The following is a 14,114-nucleotide window of genomic DNA, read 5'->3' as shown; positions in this document are numbered from 1 at the left end:
CAGTGGCCAGACATTGTGATTTGCCCAGAGAATCCAGAAATCCAGCTCGTGTATGCAGTCTCTTGATTTTTAAATGTTAGAAACTTAGTGAATGTTAATTTTGAAAGGTCAGAGAGGCCAAAATTTGGGTTAAGAGTTATTGAGAGGACTGCAGGTAACACATACAAGAAAGTGTTGCACAGTGGTTTGGCATACTGACTCCAGAGCCCCACTGCCTGAATTTGAATGAAGACCCTGTGTTTACTAGCTAGGTGACCTTGGACATTTTACATTGCTTCTTTTTTAAAATGTATTTATTTATTTTTGAGAGGGGGGGGAAGGAGAGCATGTACACAAGTTGGGGAGGGGCAGAGAGACAGAGACAGCGAATCCGAAGTGCACAGACAGACTTGGGGCTCCAACTCATGAACCATGACACCATGACCTGAGCCGAAGCCAGACTCTTAACCAACTGAGCCACGCAGGCGCTCCTACTATGCTTCTTTGAGCCTCAGTTTCCCTATCTGCAAAATGGGGATAATCTTATACCTGTCTCTTAGGGTTGTAATGAGGATTAAAAGGGTTAATATTTGAAAAGATTTAAGAGACTGTCTGGTACATAGAAAGCACTATGTAAGTGTTGGCAAATAAAAATGAATAAATATATACTTGATTCAATGCTTGGAATATCAGAGATTTTTCAGCGTATGGGAGCTTAAGCAGATGAATGTCCAGGTTTTAGCTATGGGAATAAAAACACAAATTTCTCCAGCTTCCTGTGTATTATTAAGTTAACATGACTTCCCAAAATAATGGAAGCTTTTAATTTTATTTCTCCCTCCAGAATGGTCTATTTAATGCCACTTGCCTTGAGTTAGTAGTGTCTGACTTCAGAGGTCCTCATCAGGGTACATTGATACTCAGCCCTAAGATTGTTCTAATAAGCTTTATTGACTTGCTGAACCTCAGAGTTCTTTTTATTGACATGCAGTGTAAATCATTCCATCTGACATTTGAATGTCCTTTCTGAGAAACGTGTTAGACCTTACATGGGTACTGAGCTCCTGATGATGTGTGCATTCCTTAGTCAAGCATGCAGTGGCTTAGATGAAGATATCACACACAAAGCCTTGTTTTAAGGTAAGATTGGATGGAAGGAAGGCCATGAAATTTTGTTTTGTTGGAAAAAAGTTTTTTTTCTGAGATATGGGAAGGGTGTACATTTTAATGGGGCTATAGTTATTTTCTCTGTCTTTAGAAACTGTTAAAAGCCAAGAGGTTATTGCTCAATATTTGGTAGCTTGAGAGGTACAGATAGTAATCTACCAGCTTGCTTTGAAGAGAGAATCATGTGACTTTGAATTCAGAAAATTTTGTTCAAATATATTCTTGAAAAGGGGAAGGAAACAAACCCTGCAGCTGAAATTTTCTAATACAATAGCCGTTTAAGGAACCATCCTGCCTTCCAGGAATTCAGTTTCTTGGATAATGTTTCATGAGCCCATCTGGACATGCATTCCCTTCCTCAGTCATTCTGCCAATGTTTATTGGGCATCTGCTATGGGCCAGGCACCTGCTAGTGCTGGTAGTACACTGACAAATGTGACAGTGTCCTGCCCCTGAGAAGCTCATGATCTACTTGGGAAGATATAAAATTGATAATTAAAATACAAGGCATTGAGTGTTACAAGAGAGCAGGAATTTTCACCTTTGGTACTGTTGATTTTGGGGGCTGGATCCTTCTTTGTTGTGGGGGCTGTCTGTAGATGTTGAACAGCATCTCTGGCCTCCACCAACTAGAGGCCAGAGGAATCCTCCCTCCAGTGACGACAACCCAAAAGGTCACTAGTCATTGCCTAACATCCCCTGGGGGGCGATGCTGCCCCTGTTGAGAACCACTGTTAAGTAGAGACATTTACACAATTTCTTGGGAAAGGAGCAACTGATTCATGTAGGACAAGTGAGGTAGACTTTTCAAAAGGATGATGACATTTGAGCTGGGTCTTGAGATAGAAATATAGCTCAACAACCAGTGAAGTAGAAGTTTAGCACTTCAGGCAAAGGGGATACAATGGTATGACAGAACATAGACTATTTAGAGAACAATGTGTAATTCTTTGTAGGTGAAATTAAACTGCTTGCCAGATAAGGCTATAAAGGCAGGCTTGGGCCAGGTCATAGAGAGTCTTATATACCAAGAAAAGATGTTTAGACTTCATCCCATTGGTAATGGAGAAGCAATGAACTTATTAAGTGGTGTGTTAATATTTGCATCGTATGGCCTGTTTGATTATTCATTCAGCACCTGGTAATAGCACCCCCATTTCCTTTGGGGGAATTACCTGCCCACCATTCTGAGACTGGTGGTTTAGGTGGGGTTGAACTCATACCCTGGTTCCACAGATCTGGCTAACCACAGCATGTATCCACCTGGTCATGTGGTTAGTTCAGTGGTGGGCATGTGATATCATCCAGGCCGGTGGGGGCACACTCTAGGATTAAAGGACATCCTCTTTCCACTGGGGTTACTAGTTTAGAAGAATATTATCTTCACGTTTGGAATTTGTGGAGGGCATATTTTTTTAACTTTATTCATCTATTTTTAAGAAAGAGAGAGTACAAGTTGTGGAGGGACAGAGAGAGAGGGAGAGAGAATCCCAAGCAGCCTCTGCACCATGAACAGTGAGACTATGACCTGAGCCAAAGTTGGTTGCCTAACTGACTGAGGCACCCCAATTGGAGGGCACCTTGACTCAACAATTGAAGTGCATGTTGAGGATACCAACATAGGGGAAAGTAGAAACAAGAGACAAAGCCTAAAACTGTGTGCTTTGGAATTTGTACTCACACGTAACAATAAATCACGTTTCTAGTTTATACTGGCTTGAGTTTCTGTAACTTGGAAGGGGAAGAGAGAGAGCTGACAAATACAGTATTTAAAACATTGTTCTTGGATATCTAGAGAATTGAGTGTGTGCAGGGAAGGGTTTCTTACAAAGAAACCAGCTAAGAGGCTAGTGTACCAGTGCAGACAGAAGATAAGATGCAATGGGTGGAAATGGAGGGAACCTAAGAGAATTGATAGAGGAAATAAGAGTTTCTCCCACATGTGTTGAGTAGCATGCATGGCTTGCAGGCCCTCCACACCATGACACTGATCCTTCCTTTCCTCTCATGTCTGCATCATCCATTTAGGATTATCTCCTGGGAATGGGGTGGGATAGCACCTAAGATGACACTAAATTATCCCTTTCTCTTGGAAGCCACATTCTTGTGTAACGTCTTCTCTGTAGGTGTGGGCTAGACTTCTTGATTCACATCAAATGTGTGGAATAGGACAGAAATAATGAGATATCACTTCCAAAATTGGGTCATAAAAAGACATTGACTTTGCTTGTTTATTGCTTTGAGGAAAGTAGCTGCCATGTTGTGGGCTGCTCAATTGAACTGCTCATGTGGCTAGGAGCTGAGGTTGGACACCAGCCAGCAGCTCTCAGTCCACAAACTTCTGTTCTGAAGAACAGAATCCTTCCAATAACTGCATGAGTGAGTGTGGGAGTAGATTCTTCCCTAGTCAACTCCTGAGATGAAACTGCAGCCACAATTGACATTTTGCAGCCTTATCAGAGACTTAAGCCGGAGGCACCCATCACTCTGTGCCCACATCCTGATTTATAGACACGATGAGTTAATGTTTGCTGTTTTGAGCTGCTTAATTTTGGAGCAAATAGTTATGCATCAAGATACACATATTACAGTGGGATTTAGTTCCTATTTTATGTTATATAGATAGTAATCAATAAATACTTGTAGAATAAGTGAATAGATTGATTATAAACAGCAGCCCCAGATGCTTGGCAAAAAGCCCGATGACAGTGGTATACAGGATGCTGGAGAAATGGCAGTTGGAAACTTAGCTGAGACGTGAAGGGTGCAGAGACCTTTGGGACCTGGCAGCTCTGGGAACATTAATGACATACAGGAAGTGACTTTGGAAGTGTGCAAAGAGTGGGATGTATTTAAGGAGGGTGGTGTCCTGGCAGAGTAGATAGAAAAAGAGACCATTATGGAGCAGCTAGGAGGCAGGAAGATGCCAGGAGGGGCTGTTTCTGAAGCCAAAGAGAGATGTCAAGGGACTGTCAACACACCAGATGATGAAGAGATAGCAACCAAGATTAAGGACTGAACTTGGCCATGGGGTGGGGCAGAGGAGAGCAGTCATCAGTTAAGAAGATGCTAAAATCATAGCTCCAATGGAATTGTATGAACAGAAAAAGCAGATTATAGTAGATCATTGGGTGATGGAGGAATGGAGGTGATAAACATGGTCAGATTGCAGTAGAAGTAGGCCCCAACTAATAGTGCACTTAAGGTTGAAAAAGAGTTGAAGGAGGAGGGTTAACATAAACGAGCTTCAGCGTATTTACATCCTGACAACCAGGAGAGTCTGAAGACAGAACAGAGAGAACGATGAGCTGGTGTAGAAAGATCCTGGAGGAGGGGTGAAAAGATGGAAACAAGGCACTCCAGCCGGGCATTTAGCCTTGGCACTGAGAAGTGTGTTCAGATAAGTACTTACATTTTGGTTCAACATCTGTCCTGTGCTGTTCTGTTCTGTATTCTCTGTGAACTACTCCAGAAAAATGTGGTTGCTTTTATTGCCAAGTTGCTTAATTGCCTTACGGGATAATGGCAAGCAAGCTAGTCTTGGAGCTTTTGAACACGGAGACGAATCAAAGCAGGAAGAGGTAGAGAAATCAAATAGACTGATGGCCTTTTCATTGACAGTCTTTCAAGTTGGTTACCCTTTCTTTTGTCAGTCTAGTAATGGTTGCTGACATCTGCAAAATACTTTTTAAACTAAAAATAGAGAGGAATGGTAGAAAATTCTACCTGCTATCATCAGGCATATATGCTTTATGCTTTGCTTTCTTTCCCCTGTTGTCTATTAATAAAAGAACTCTCATGCAAATACCAGGTCCAGACCATTTTTAACAGTGCTTCCAGGATTAATAACCATCACTTCATACTGTTTAAAAACGACCTACCAAAAAGGAATAATGGTCTACTTGAGTCTACCACGTAAAACTGCCAATGCATTTTCACCTGTTCACTTTATCCTCATACCAGTGAGTCAAGTAGGGCTTTCATGCAAAGAAGCTGTTGCAGCAAGGCTTGACTGTCTGCCTCCACACTGCCCGGCTGGGACAGAACCTGGAGGCTCCTGAAGCCTAATTGTTTATTCTCACTAATGCATTACATCACTGTTTCTTACTCCTACTTATGGCTACAGAGACTCCAAAATGGCACTTCCTGAGTGGTCCCATGGGTTCCCTGCAAAATACCTGTAGATTTTAATATATTCATGGTGCATAATCAGTGCTTCAGAATCTTGCTAACAATTACCTCTTTTCTGTGAGTTTGAGAGCACAGCAAGCAATCATGTTTTCAAAGAGAAGGGAAATATCCATGCACAAAGCGCTCAGATCTTTAAATGTTGAATTCCTATTCTCTCCCCACTTCCAACCGTATCCACAAGTCATTCTGCTGTTGGACTAATCACACAGGTACTTGGAACACCTGTGACAGGAATACATGGGGTGTGTGTGTGTCTGTGTGTGTGTGTGTGTGTGTGTGTGTGTGTGTGTGTGTGTGTTTTGAAAAATCACATTCCCAGGTCTCATACCAGACTTTGTGAGTCAGAATCTTTAGAGTGGTACCCAGGATCTGAATTTTGGTAAGCGTCAGAGATAATTTTTTTTCTAAATGTTTATTCATTTTTGAGAGAGAGAAAAAGAGAGGGAGGGAGGGAGGGGTAGGCAGAGAGAGGAGGACAGGATCCAAAGAGGGCTCTGCGCTGATAGCAATGAGCCAGATGCAGGGCTTGAACTCACAAACTGTGAGATCATGATCTGAGCTGAAGTCAGAGGCTCAACTGACTGAACCACCCAGGAGCTCCAGAGATAATTTGTTCAAGTTTATTTATTTATTTTGAGAGACAGACAGAGCATATGAGTGGGGGAGGAGCAGAGAGAGAGAACCCCAAGCAGGCTGTGCACTGACAGAGGCTCACACAGGGGCTTGAACCCACAACCATGAGATTATGGCTCAGTTACACAGGGGCTCCAACCCACGAACCGTGAGATTATGACCTGAGCCAAAATCAAGAGTCAGACACTCAACCAACTGAGCCACCCAGGTGCCCCCCCTCCCCCGCTTAGAGATAATTTTCTTAAAAATTGTATTTATTTTTAGAGAGAGCACAAGCAAGGGCAGAAAGAGAGGGAGATAGAGAAACCCAGTGCAGGGCCCAACATGGGGCTAAATCTCATGATCCATGAGACCATGACCTCAGCCAAAATCAAGAGCCAGATGCTTAACCAACTGAGACATCCAGGTGCCCTAGCATCAGAGATAATTTTATATATACCCTGGTTTGACAACCACAAGACATTTGGACACTGGATAAGTGGAGTTTCATAGGTAATGAGAGATACAGGGTGTTTTCATTCCTATGGGGCACATCGTTGACTGTGCCTGTGAAGCCAGTATGTCCCATTCTTCTTGGGGACATTGAGAATATAGAAGATGCTATCATTGTCCCATACCACCAGACCCCTCTTACTAACTGTTTAGCATTACATCCATACATTCTGGGCTTCCAGATATCGGCACCACTGCCTAAGGACTCTCTGATCAGTAGATCCCACTCTTCCCATGCCCAAGGAAGGCTGAAGTGGCCCTGGATTAACACACTACTGTACTTAACTGATCTTTAAGCAATGGTTGACACAAATAATTGTATAAATATTTTGGACCCCTGGGCGGAATAACTGTATGGGCATTTCTACCTTGGCTTCCATAATTCTTTAGTGGTAATAATTTGCAATTACTCACTCTGATAATACAGTTTTTGTTGGCTCTTGTCCCTTTCCTACCTCACTTTCCCACCCCTTGCCATTTTTTGTTTCCTGGGTTTGCCTCCAAATTTATACATGCACTCAAATACTGGTCTCATGGTCTTCTGGGGGAACCCAAAAGAGCATCTGTAGATTAATGCAGCAGAACATTTTGATCCAAGCCTAAAGTAATGGTGTGGGGAAATGCAGAGAAAAGAAAACCAAAGAAGGCATGGAAACATGCTTCATAGAAGAGTTCACTTCTTACCAAATGCCCACACTGTATCCTTTAGATGTTTATGTTCAATATCCCAAATTTTAGCAATTTTCTGATATTTCCTCATATTAACTACTATATACTCTTGAAACATATTCCTGGTGATTCTTTTTAATTTACAGGTTTTTGCCTCTTAATAGAAGTATAAAGAATAAATAGAAATAATAAATATATAAATGGAGAATGTAGTAATGCACACTTTGACCATGATTTACAGACATTTTACTTCTCAGAACATCTATAACTCACCAGTAACCACTGCAAATGCATATTCTCCCTTGTAAGCTTGCATATTTCATCCTATATGGCTTAAATATCTTTACTTATCCATTTGTAATAAAATGACTAGGACTTAAAGTAAGTGCATTTGAAAGAAATCGATTGTCAATACTCTGTGCTGCTAATACATGGAACATTTTTCCCCCTGAGGTGTTAGTACATTAAGGCAAAACTATTTATGTTTTGATTATAAATTCATTAACTATTTACACTTCATTGACTTAAAGCTTTTATTTTTTTTCTTAAGTCTCACTTTCAACCTTCATGGTTGACTTCACTGAACTATTGAAAGCAATGTTTATGTTTTTTTTAAAAAAAACATTTTTAGTAGGACTTTAGAATATATACACAATTTTTCTGTCTCATGGCCTGTGAACCCTCTGTACCTAAGGAGAGATTTTGGAGATGAAACAAAGCATGCCATGTCCCTGAAATCAGACTGCTAACAATTTAAAAATGATATTCTGAGCTTGTTAGGTTTGTAAGCTTTGAAAATTTGACTTTTTCTTCTTCTGAGTCTCAGATTCCATACCTGAAATATGGGAATAGTAATAGTACCTACCCTACAGGGCTCCTCTGAAGCTAGATGTCATGTCTGAGGCTTTGCATAGAGGAAGTTCTCAAAATTATTTTTATTTTTTCCACTTCTTTTCCCTCAAGTCCTAAGCCGGCATATAATTACTTACTACCTTATCTAGTAGGAGAATAAAACTGGCATCTAATTCCCAATTCACCATTTCATTGTGAGTAAATGAAGTTGGCAAGCGCTTTTTGCTAATGGCCACTCAGACTCTGAACTTTCAAGGCTGGAAGGAAGGAGGTTGTGGTCAGCTCCACCCAGTTTGCCTCCATGGGTCATCCAGGATTGTGGTGATTTTGTTCTGTTAGTTTAAGGCAGGCTGGGTATTGGCCCAAAATATGAAGCATCTGGAGGAGGGAGATGAAGTGTGGAAAGCAGCAGAATTGTCAAGACCATGTTGCCTTTCTTCAAGATGACCCTGCTGTAGAGCTGTTACGTGGAAATCACCACGCATTTCATCCGAACTGTTCTCATGTGCCAGGCTTGATGCCGAGGGGCTTCTCACGGGTTATACCGTTTAATTACTGACACCTTGATTTGATTCCTTAAACAAGAGCTTACTGGCCTGGTGACTGTGAGCAAGTGTTTTCATTTCTCTGGACCTCCGTTTCTTGTTGTGTAAAATGAGGATAGTAATAAAACCTCGTTGATGGAGTTGTTAGGAGGGGTCAATGAGAATGTGAGTGGAGGTGTGGACCATGAGGCTTGGTTCATAGTAAGCCTGAGTAAACATTAATGATCATTACTGTCTCACTACTATTACTAGTGGTGGTACTCCTACTCTCTCTGTATGGATCAGGATGCTTTGTATCAGTGGACCCCTCCTTGGGTGACTTGCCCCCCAGAGAGACTACGGAAGTGTCTGGAGACACTTCTAGTTCTCGGAATTGGTAGGAGGGGATAAAGGGGTGTTAGACAGCCAGGCATTCTACAGCCATGGAGTGGGTAGAGGCTAAGGATGCTGCTAAACATCCTGTAGGGCATAGATAGCCTCCCCCCGGCTACTACAAAGCGTTATCTGATCCAAAATGTTAGTAGAGCCACATTCAAGAAACTCTGCTTTAGGGCATATATATAATGATAGATGTTACTGGTTCTTTATTCTGTCCTGCTCTGTAATCCTCAGGCTGGTCATAAGATACCTATGGCAGGTCCAGAGGTCATAACTACACAAGGAAACATCTGGAATAAGAAAAAAAATTTTTTTCTATGGGTTTCACTTGAGTCAAGAAGAACACATTCAATAAGCATATAAATCACCTTTTCCTGGGTCAGATAACACGGGGTCTATGACAATTCCTAAACCAATCTCTTACTGAAAGCCTGGAGTTATCATGCTTGAAGATGTGGATCACTTTCGGTGTCCTCTGTATTAATAGTTGCTATTATTATATTAATTATGTCTTCATTATTTTTATCACTATCATTATCTCTGTTTTTTTCCCTTTTTTCCTACTTTACACAAAAGAAAGCAGAGGATTAGTGATGTTTAAAAAATCTTGCTTAGTTCACATTGCTATTACATGCTAGATAACACCATATGAAAACAGAATCTCTTAGTCTAGAGCTTTATCCACTTTTTTCTTAAAGATGTGTGATTCTATATTTCTTAAAGACATACTAAATTATATATAAATTAGCCAACCCTAAACCAAGGACACAGCTTAATCTGTATACTCATTATTGGCCAAGCATTTGGAAATCTTTGTTTACTCAATTCTGACCATGCTCAAAATATTTGTTTCCAGAATGCATTTCATATAAGCAGGCTTCCTTTTGTGTTGCAGATCACTGAACCTCCCTTTTTATTTTTCTTATTCCAAGACCAATGGACTAGGAATCCCTACTTTCATGACTGTAAATCACTGACATGATTCTAAGCCTACCAAAATGGAGTGTAAGTTCTAGTAAACAGAAAGACAAGATACATCATGACTTAGACTTCATGAGCCCAGCTCCGACACAAAACAGACTTAATTTTGAATCTTGGCCTACCCATTCACTAGCTGTGTGGGCTTGGCCAAGCCATTGAACTTCCTCCTCCTTTTAAGCTTTGGTTTTCTCATCTATAAAAAGGAAAGCATGATGGTACTTACACCTAGAATTGTACTGTGAAGATCAAATGAGATAATACAAGTAAAGAGCTTGTAGAGTAAATGCCACATACTTATTTCTATTGCTATTCTTAAAAAATTGTTTTTAAATGTTTATTTTTGAGAGAGAGACAGAGTGTGAATGGGAGAGGGGTAGAAAGAGAGGGAGATACAGAATCTGAAGCAGGCTCCAGGCTCTGAGCTGTTGGCACAGAGCCCGACATGGGGTTTGAACCCATGAACTGTGAGATCAGGACCTGAGCGGAAGTTGGACGCTTAATCGACTGAGCCACTCAGGTGGCCCTCTGTTGTTATTCTTATCATCAGGATTGTTCAAAATCTTCCTTATGTTGCCATTACTGCTATCATCATCATTATTTGGGGGATGTGGGCAGGAAAGGAAAAAGGATGAGCCCAAGGAGAAGTAGAGAAACCATCACAAACTATTTCAAAGAAATTAAAAAAAAATTTTTTTAATGTTTATTTATTTTTGAGAGATATAGAGACCGAGAGCAAGCGAGGGAGGGGCAGAGAGAGAGGGAGACACAGAATTCGAAGCAGGCTCCAGGACCCGAGCTGTCAGCACAGAGCCCGACACGGGACTCGAACTCATGAACCGTGAGATCATGACCTGAACCGAAGTCGGATGCTTACAGACTGAGCCACTCAGGCGCCCCTAAAGACATTTTTAAACAGTGTGTAAGTTTGCATCTTTTCAGAAAAAGGATACATCCCTAGACACTGGATGGCTTATTCCCGGTATTAAATGCCTTGGTTAATATCAAACTCCTGAATTTCATGATAGATCATGAGTTAGTTCAACCGATCAATAACTGTATATTGAGTATCTGCCATGTGCCCAATGACTGAAGGGGGAATAGAGAATATGAGGTGAAATTCATTCCCTTGTGGTCTTCAGTCTATTTAATTAGTTCATTAGTTGACCTAGACTGTGATAAAGCTTTGAGGTAAGCCTGAAGACTGAGCACTTGAGGGCAAGTCAGGTCTTACATAATATTAAGATTGTGTGAAGATTTTTATTTGATCATAGTCATTTATAAATCAATTGAAAATCTTCTCTTCAGTGACTGCTATTGCACAGTATCCTTTGGGAGGAGAAACAGAAGGATGCTTTACTACTTCAGTTATTTTTAGTTTGCTTTTTTTCATCCTTCTCCTATCTTCATGTACCACTCATCATCCTAAAAAATCCTAGAGCACTTTGGAGTAACCTATGAATCCTATGGTTCCCTAGACGTTTACACTGATCATCTGGAAAAGTTCTTGAACAAATAACAAAAATGATCATCGATACATCAGTGAAGGCAGCGCAATGTGAAGGCCATGAGTACTGGAATTATGGATGGTAGGTCTGGAATGCTTTTGAATCATTTCCTCATAAGTTGCTTTTTGATAAAGCAAACATGCCTGTTGTTTCAATTCAGGGCCCTTTATGAGCTTGCTCCAGTCGGTATCTTCAGCTTCATCGTTCACTGCCTTGCCTAATGCACTACTTTCCAGCCCTTTGAATTTAGCATGACTCTACTTATATCGAATAGATTTTCTGTTCCTTGAAGGAGAAATGCTCCCTTTTGCTTCAGATAGTTTCCTAACCTGTGTTCTTCTCCAGAAATGGCCTTCACCCAACTCTTAGGGTAATTCTGTTTATCTTCTCTGTTTAGAGGTGATCTCCTCGAGAAAGCTTTGTCTGACCTTCCTCTTCCCCCCATGTCTGACTATATTCTCCCATTCAGTAGACAATGAAATCTTTCTCAATTGTTGAGATCACTTATTTATGTACCTACTTACCATATTAGAGTATAAGTTCCTTGAGTGCAGGGACTGTGTTTAGTTTATATAGGAAATGGTTTACAGGAGAGACTAGTCCTTGAGTGAGATACATGTTTGATGGCTTAAAGAATGAGGACTAAATGGATGAGTAGATTGATCTCACCCTACTTCAGAGAGGTCATCCTATTTAGACAGCAGTGACCACAAAGGAGCAGGAAGGTTCACCAAACATTTATTGAGCTTATTATACATTTGGCCCCCAGCACTGAGGAACTTTTCAGTCTAATGGTGGAGAACAACATTTACAGTAGGTGAAGACAAATGATATGATAAAACTAAATAGAGGTGTTTAGGGAGTTCAAAGAGAGGCACTGGCCTTATCCATATGTGTGCAGGGGTGTGTGGAGAGGTGGGAGTTGGCAGGGAGAAAGGGATGCCTAAATGGAGATCTAAAAGCTATATATAAACTATCCAGGAAAAGAGAGTTTGTAGGAGTATTCCAGGTTGGAAACAGCATATGCAAAGAGTTGGAGAGCAAGAAGAGGAGATTATCTCCAGATCAGAGGGTCAATATAAAATGACAGCCAACTCATCTAGAAGCTTGTAACTCATGTAGAAGACTTTACACTTTATCTTGGAGGGCCATGAGGAACCTTAGGAAGATACTAAATTTGAAAGTGAGAGAAGATTTACACTGTAGATGGATCTTGAACACTTTGAACACTGTTAGTGCAGCCAAAGAATGAGGGTACAAAGTCATTCTTTCCTACCAGCTTTATGGAAGACATTTTGACATATGTTTAGATCACAGATTGCAAAGTAATTTTTATGTCCAGTAGGAGGAGCCAAAGTCTCCATGTTCTTTACCACCACAGCTGGGCAGGTCTTGGCCCGGGGTTGTCCCAGGAGCTGTCTAATTCAGCACCCCTCATTACCTAGAAGTGACTCAATATGGAGAAATGATACAGAAACTCTGCCTGGAATGTGAAAAGAAACAAATAGTTTCCAAATGAATAGCATAACAGCATACTATATTGATCTGCACTCTAATTTTGCTTTAAATTGTAATGAACGTCTCCTTCACTCATGTACAAAGCTTTTTTAAGCCACAAAGCAACACAGGTACCAGTGACTCATGCCTGATACTCATAGCTAATATATCTAGGCTTATTTTGACTCCAGAATAAGTCAAGAATCGACTCAGACTGACCTTGATTTTAAGATAGTTAAATCTGTTTTATTTCACTTCCAAGAGAAAAAATATATATATTAAAAAATAATAAAAGCACCTAGTGATTACCCATTTTAATGAAACAACAGCCAGTGTTTTTGCCTTAAATGATTGCATTCATTTTTTCCCCCTTCTGGAATAAAAATGAAGGAGCACAGGGAAACAATTCCTGTTAGTGAATTTGCAAAAAACATTATATTTCAACAGAACTTCCCATTAACAGCCATTTATTTCTTCTCTCATTATTGATAATTTGCTTTTAAATTGAGAATACCTTTTTTACAACCCATCTTATCTCCCTGCACGGCTAGACAATTACATTTAAATTTGGTGGTTTTCCCATTGTAAACAGTTTCTGGAGGAAATGATTACAATGTTACTAACCCAGATTTATGGCTTCATTGTGCTACCAGTGAAGGGTAAGAGACTAGTATAAAGGGAAAAAAAGTTGTTTACATACAAATATATTATTATCAAAGAGAGTCCTAAGGAAGCATATGGTAAAACCAACCCAAATTGCAAAATCATCTACCGGGGCCAGTGATACAGATGACTTTCTGTATTTTGCAAACTTATTTTCTCAAATGATGATAACATATAACATGTTTGTTTGTTTTTAATTCCAGTTGTAGTTAGAAGTTTCCTTTCCTTGTTTTATCTTAATATTGGAAGAAACCCTAGCCTGACAGAATTGCAGAAGAACTCTAGGGTCTGCTCCTTGTTAGGGACTAGGAAACGCTCATGTTGCAAAGCAAAAACATGGGACATGGTCCCTACTTGTGGAAATCTCATAGTCCTACTTGGAAGAGGAGCCATACTGCTAATACAAAAACATTCGAAGAGGTGGGCAAGAAAATGAACATGAGCCTCAGATCAACTGTTCAAGGCCAGAATCTAGCCTTGTCCAATCCCAGTTGCCCCTGAGAAGGCAGTGTGGCAGGTGACACATACCATTAAGTTAGGAAGACCTGCCCTGAAATCCTGG

The sequence above is a fragment of the Panthera leo genome, chromosome E3 (assembly GCF_018350215.1).
Source record: "Panthera leo isolate Ple1 chromosome E3, P.leo_Ple1_pat1.1, whole genome shotgun sequence".
In the NCBI taxonomy this organism is placed as follows: Eukaryota; Metazoa; Chordata; class Mammalia; order Carnivora; family Felidae; genus Panthera; species Panthera leo.
The sequence above is the reverse complement of the archived record's forward strand: the minus strand, read 5'-3'. Positions refer to the sequence as shown.